Genomic DNA, 6758 nt, shown 5'->3' with positions numbered 1-6758 from the left:
ATGTGAACAGATAATCTGTTTGAGATCTAGTTTTGTGTGAATCAGATAAATATCCAGAATTCGCATAACCAACTAGATCAAAATTTAATTTATTTGAATAAAATAAACCCATATCGATTGTTCCTCGAAGATAATGGAGTATATGTTTGATTTTGTTCCAATGTCTTTTTGTAAGAGAAGAACTATATCTAGCTAATAAATTTATTGAAAATGCAATATCTGGTATTGTATTATTAGCAAGATATATAAGTCTACCAATTACACTAAGATATGGTACTTCAGAACCAAGAAGTTCTTCATCATCTTCTCGAGGTCGAAATATATTTTTCTTTATATCCAATGAACGGACTTCCATTAGAATATTCATGGACGTGCTTTGTCCATATAAAATCTTTTAAAAAAATTTCTTATATCAGTTGACTGATGAATAAATAGTCCACCTGCTAAATACTCAATTTGCAAATAAAAGCAAAATTTTATTTTTCCGAAATCTTTCATTTCAAATTCTTTCTTAAGATGTTCTATTTCATTTGAAAGCTCTTCAGGAGTTCCATTTATATTCAAGTCATCAACATATATAGTTATAATAGCAAATCTTGATTGTGAATTCTTTATAAAAGCACGTGGACATTGGATTATTTTGATATCATTCTTTCAATAAATATCCATTCAGGCGATTGTATCACATTCATTCTGATTGTTTCAATCCACATAGTGATCTCTATAGCTTTTTTGAATACCATTCTCGGGAATTTGATGTATATGTTTCAGGTAAATCCTTCTAAGATTCTCATATAAATATCATTATCAAGATATCCATATAAATATGCTCTGACTACATCCATAAGATGCATATCTAGACTTTTGTACACAGTCAAACCAATTAAATATCTTAATGTAATTGCATCCACCACCGGAGCATGCGTCTCCACAAAATCAATACCAGATCTTTGTGAAAAACCTTGTGCAACTAGTCTTGCTTTATATTTTGTGACCTCATTATTTTCATTTCATTTCCTTACAAATACCTATTTTTATCCCACAAGTTTAACGCCTTCTGGTGTTCGGACTACTGGTCCAAAAACTTGACATTTTGAAAGTGAGTTTAATTATGTCTCGATTGCTTCTTTCCACTGAAGCCAATCTTTTTTATGTTGACATTCTTCAACAGATTTTGGTTCAGGATCCTCATTTTTAGATATAATATCTGAAGGAAATCACAAACAGAGATCTTTATGAGCAGCGAAAGTGGATCTCCAAATTCCATTTAGAATGAACACAACGATTACAGTCTTAAACGGAAACAAACAGATTATGCATAAACAGAAATTACAGCATGCTACAATAGGATTCAAAGGATAGAGTATGCGTACCTTTGAAGAACCATTCTTCAAGTATCCCTCGATCAAGTCCAATGCCTCCAACAATGCACTCGAACGCAATGACTGGCACAACTAACAACATGAACATGAACACGGCCTCTACGAACGTCTGAATGCTCCTTAAACCCATTCGAGTCTAACTCGATCCACAAACAGATTAAGAACACCACCAAAAGTGTTATCTTGGTATTCTCAGTGTGAAAATCCAGGAGTTATGGCTTCTGTATGATATTGGATTGAGGAAGAAAGGAGGTACACAATCGAGTAGACTATCGAGTAAGTGGAAGATATGAATATTGTCTATCGTATAGACGATGTACTCGATCGTTTAGATAATGAAGTCTATCGTATAGACTTTGTTACTCGATCGTGTAGCAACGATCAACGAGTAACTATTGTAAAGTCAACTTTTAGCTGATTGTGTATACTTTGTCAATGCTATCGCTTAGTAAAAACTCTTTTTACTTGATAGCATTCTCCGTGAGAAATTTTCGAATGAAGAAACTACTAATTTTGGAAAAAAAATTTGTTTTATCTCACGATTAACATAAAACTTCCAATAACCTCCCACTTAAAATGGTTATTAGAGAAAAAGAATTAATTATCATATAATTAATATATTATAAATAAATATGATAACCAATTTATCATCTTATATTTATAACCTATAATTTAAATATTTCATCATATGAAACATATAAACATAGTTCTTTTCCTATTTTATGGTACTTAATATAAATCATATTTATATTAATTCCTCCAATAATATATCTAATACATCATATCAATTATATCACATATAACTGAACTTCCTCTTGTTAATTTGAACACTTCAAACTAACCCAAAATCTGATTCTCAACTTGAACCCATTGAGTTACCAAGGGGACCTCATGGACCTATAACTTGAAGCTCCAACAGTATGTGAATAATTGAAAAAACTCTTTAGTCATGAGATCCACCATCCGTTAACTATTGGTCACTCCACTAAAGACTGACAGTTGCACTCTTCTCACTACATATATATTTCTGTATCCATATAACCAATCAACAGTGCGATGACCCTTCACAAATCGCTCGTAAGTACAGCTGGGCCAATTTACTGTTTTGCTCCTGTAGTTACATCTAACTCCTTAAGTATCACTGATCCCTCTAATGAACAATAAGTCATAGTCCTACTATGACTGAGTCCCCTCTTCCAAAGAGAGGGTGTGGCCACTATGTTCAAGACCCGGAATCAGCCTTTAAAGGAGTAATTTATCTACTTACCCCTGCTTCAGGGAAGGAGTGAATTCCGTCTTGTGTAACTGAGTTCCTAGAACCCCAATCAGATGACTCCCCAAAATGGTAGGCTTGTTGAGTTGGCAATTTGGTCACTCTCACCCATACTAATCAAAGGACCATTCTCATAGGCAGGAGTTCCCAAAACACTCAGGATTAAGGTCATGTCACCTATGGTCATTTTAGTGAAATGTAAATCTCAATTATCAACAACATTATATAAAGAGACTAATCATCTCGTAGTCTGGTCATATCACAACAGGGGATCTTCATTCTATGCGATTATCTTGTATTATATATGCATCATTCATCCATTAGAGATACTTGGGAGGGTAGTCTAAGGATAGAATCTAGGCTTGGAAAAGTCAGGTTAGAATCTAGGCTCGGGAGAGTCAGATTAGAAATGCATAATCAAGAGATAGGAGCTTAAGAATAAGTGTTGTTTGCTATTAATGCATCACATGCATCCTAGAGATAGGTTATGATTGAATGCGGTCACCTTGTTCTTGTGTGCATCTTGCATCATCGCATAGGCAAGAAGTAGAGACTTAGGAATAAGCTCTATAGACATTATCGCATTCATTGCATGCATCCTAAAATTAGGAGCTACCGCATCTGCATTGGAAAATGATTTGTTGTCGCATGAGTGTAGCATGATCGCATAGTTTGACGCATTCCCTGGCAACGCTAGCTAAAGACCTTCTCAACTTGTTCCGCCGCATACTCAGTGTATCTATCGCATAATCATTTTTATCTCAAATCCGCCGCATACTTTTTATACTCCAAACAACAAACCAACCAAATCATTAGTTTATTTGTTATCACAAAGTAATCTAAAAATTATTGCCGCATACTGTTTTACTTAGTCCCTGAGTTCGACCCTGGACTTACCAGGAAACTCAGTAGGATTTATACTTGGGTTCTGTTGAGAAAACTTGTTGCACAATACATTTTCCATCACCACAATTCCTTTCTTTATTTCACCGCATAAAATAACGCATCAAGTTTTTGGTGCCGTTGCCGGGGACTTCGGCAATTCAGTGTGCTAACGGTAATTTTTCTGATTTCTTTGCAACTTTCAATCTCTGGCGCATTAGGATCCAGAGATTGAAAGAACGTTCCAACGAAGACTGAGAGATAGCAGCCAACAACAACAACTAGAGAAAGATAACATGGCGGAACAACCTGAAAACGGAGCACCAAATGAAAATAATTTCATGCTGAATCCTATCCTATTGGTGAATGACCATAATAGGCCCATTCGGGACTATGCGTCGCCCAACCTCTACGATTTCTCCCCAGGAATCATGAGGCCTGCTCTTGATGGATTGAGATTCGAAATAAAACCGGTGATGCTGCAGATGTGACAGACTACAGGACAATTTGGAGGGAGGCGTGGTGAAGACCGACATGCCCACCTCTGGAGCTTCATAGAAATCTGCAACACTTTTATGTTCCCAAATATCTCTACCGAGGAAGTTCGACTAACTTTATTTCCATTTTCGTTGTGTGATCAGGCACGAAAATGGGCGTACTCTCTCGAACTGGGGGAGATTACTTCATGGGAGCAAGTAGTAGAGCAGTTTATGAAGAAATATTTCCCGTCAATGGAGAATGCCAGAAGAAGAAAATTGATAACCAATTTTGAACAGGATGTTGACGAATCGCTCAGCGATGCTTGGGCGAGGTTTAAAAGGCTGGTAAGAGATTGCCCACATAACGACTTACCAGACTGCTTACAGATGGAGATTTTCTACCAAGGATTAACCCCTGCATCATAGACCGCTGCCAATGTGGCAGCAGCTAGAGGTCTACTAGATAAAACATATGAGGAGGCCAAGAATATCCTTGATCGCATTTAAAAAAATCATGAGGACTGGAGAGAAAGCGATCAAAGATTAAGAATTAGAGAGAATGATACGAACAACGGGGCCATTGCATCCCTTCAGAACCAAAAAACTGCGATGATGAGTTTGATACAAGGCATCACAATTAATAGCATGGGAGTGAAAAAAAGGCAAGTCAACACAATTGCTCAAACGACCGCAAGTTGTATCATCTGTGGAGACGCACATCCGATGGAAGAATGCCTAGGAAATCCACAGTCAGTATGCTTCATAAAGAATAATTCTTATTTTGATACGTACAACCTTGGGTGGAAAAACCACCCCAATTTCGCGTGGAAAAATCAACAACAAATCTTTCAACCAATGGCGCAAAAAGAAGGGCCACCCGAATTTTTCCCGCAAACCAATGGTCCAATGCATAACCAAGCCAGCAGTTCGAAGGCACCGCAATCTTCATCCTTAGAGAGATTGTTGAAGTAGTACATTGAGAAAAACGAATAAGTGCTTCAGAATCAAGCAACGTCCATCCGAAATCTCGAAATTCAGCTAGGACAGATTGCAGACGAACTCAAAAATAAACCGCAAGGAGCGTTGCCAAGTTCAACTGAGCTCCCTCGTAACGCTGGGAGTACAGGAAAGGAGCAATGCTTAGCAGTCTCTTTGCTAAGCGAAAAAATGACTGCGGAAGTAGGGGAGGAACCCATCACGGCCAACTTAAATGTGGTAACAATCAAGGACCCGTTGACTTATAATTCAGAAGAGCCCGAGCAGATGAACCCAGAAGTTGCGTCCACCTTCAAGCCTCTAGAACACAAGATAAAAGTCTAGTTACCACCATTTCCGCAAAGATTAAAAAAGAAACAGAATGATGAAGAAAAGATCGCAACAGTGGCAGTAACGCAAAATGCTATGATCCCACCAAAAATGTGCGACCCAGGAATCTTCACGATACCGTGCTCCATTGGAGGGGTCTATAGTGGCCAAGCACTATGCGATCTTGGGGCGAGTATAAACGTAATGCCGCTATCAATCTTCAAATGATTGAATATGGGCAAACTCATGCCCACAACAGAGACTCTCCTACTTGCGGACAGATTCCAAATACATCCTGAGGGAGAGTTGAAAGATGCCGCAATCTCAATTGATAAATTCATCTTGCCGGCAGACTTCATCATTTTGGATTATAAAGTAGACGAAGATGCGCCCATCATATTAGGACGACCATTCCTCTTGACCGGTCGCGCTCAAATTGATGTGTGCAAGGGGGAAATAGTAATGAATGTCAATAAGAAAAAACTCCGGATTAAGGCTGTCAAAATCCCAGAGGACCAAGAAAAGAAGAAAAAGTCGTCGTGGACGTAAAAAGTCCAGCCTAAAATAAGCAGTCCCTGCATTACTAATGCAACTCAAACTCATTAGAGACGCATTCCTTTTGAAAAATCCTTTTTATACCAATGCTTCATGAACTCTCATCACCTGTCTTTTAATTGTTATCGTTTATCTGTCTTCATTTTACATCTTTATATTAAAAAAATATAATAATAATAATAATAATAATAATGCGATTGTGTTGAACGATCGTGGTAAACGATTTTGTAACTTCGTTTTTTTATTATTTGACCCTCTCAATGTTTTTCTTTGTAAACGATCGAGGTAAATGATTGCGGAGGCGCTACATGAAGACGTAACTACTTTATTTCGTCACCGCAATCCAAAGAAAGTAGATTGCCGCAAAGCAGTATGTGTCAACATCTAATGTGGGCGACAGCGCAAATTTGGGGGTTGTATCTTTCCTTGACTTTATTCCAAATTTTGCACTATCGCATCGCATTTTAATTTTGAAAATTATATCACTGCATCCTCTTTGGTTGCCACAATCATTTAACATTGATCAATTTAGTAAGTCATCGCATGATTTCTCTTTGTCAATTATGATTTTAATGATGAAACGCATGCTTCTATCTTTTCGTGCACACTAGAATCAACTTAATTTTAGGACAGTCACCTCATAAAATATTTTTAGAAGTTAGTGGTATGCTAGCTTTCTTTCAAACTGACCTTTACGAAACTTCCTAAGAATATCACATGACTTCTTTCAATCTTTTAACAATGAGGACATTGCCGCATTTTAAATTTGGGGGTGCGGTATTCATTTTTTGACCTTGTTATTTTTAGCCTTACAAAAAAAAAAATTTAATGTTGCGATCAGATCCTACTCGAGTTGGATGTCTGCATGACACACGTGGAGGT

At 37.4% G+C, this 6758-nt stretch overlaps 1 non-coding gene across 1 annotated transcript; it reads right to left on the bottom strand.

Moving 5' to 3' along the window:
• Nucleotides 1-4280: 4280 nt before the first annotated feature.
• On the bottom strand, nucleotides 4281-4387 carry LOC150037485 (small nucleolar RNA R71). The gene has a single exon (XR_016528858.1). It is a non-coding gene; the product is annotated as a small nucleolar RNA R71 (small nucleolar RNA).
• Between the last annotated feature and the right edge of the window lie 2371 nt (nucleotides 4388-6758).

The sequence above is a fragment of the Benincasa hispida genome, chromosome 3 (assembly GCF_027475165.1).
Source record: "Benincasa hispida cultivar pf3 chromosome 3, pf3_genome.v1.1, whole genome shotgun sequence".
Taxonomy (NCBI): Eukaryota; Viridiplantae; Streptophyta; class Magnoliopsida; order Cucurbitales; family Cucurbitaceae; genus Benincasa; species Benincasa hispida.
Note: the sequence above shows the minus strand (reverse complement) of the source record. Positions and strands in the feature narration are given on the sequence as shown.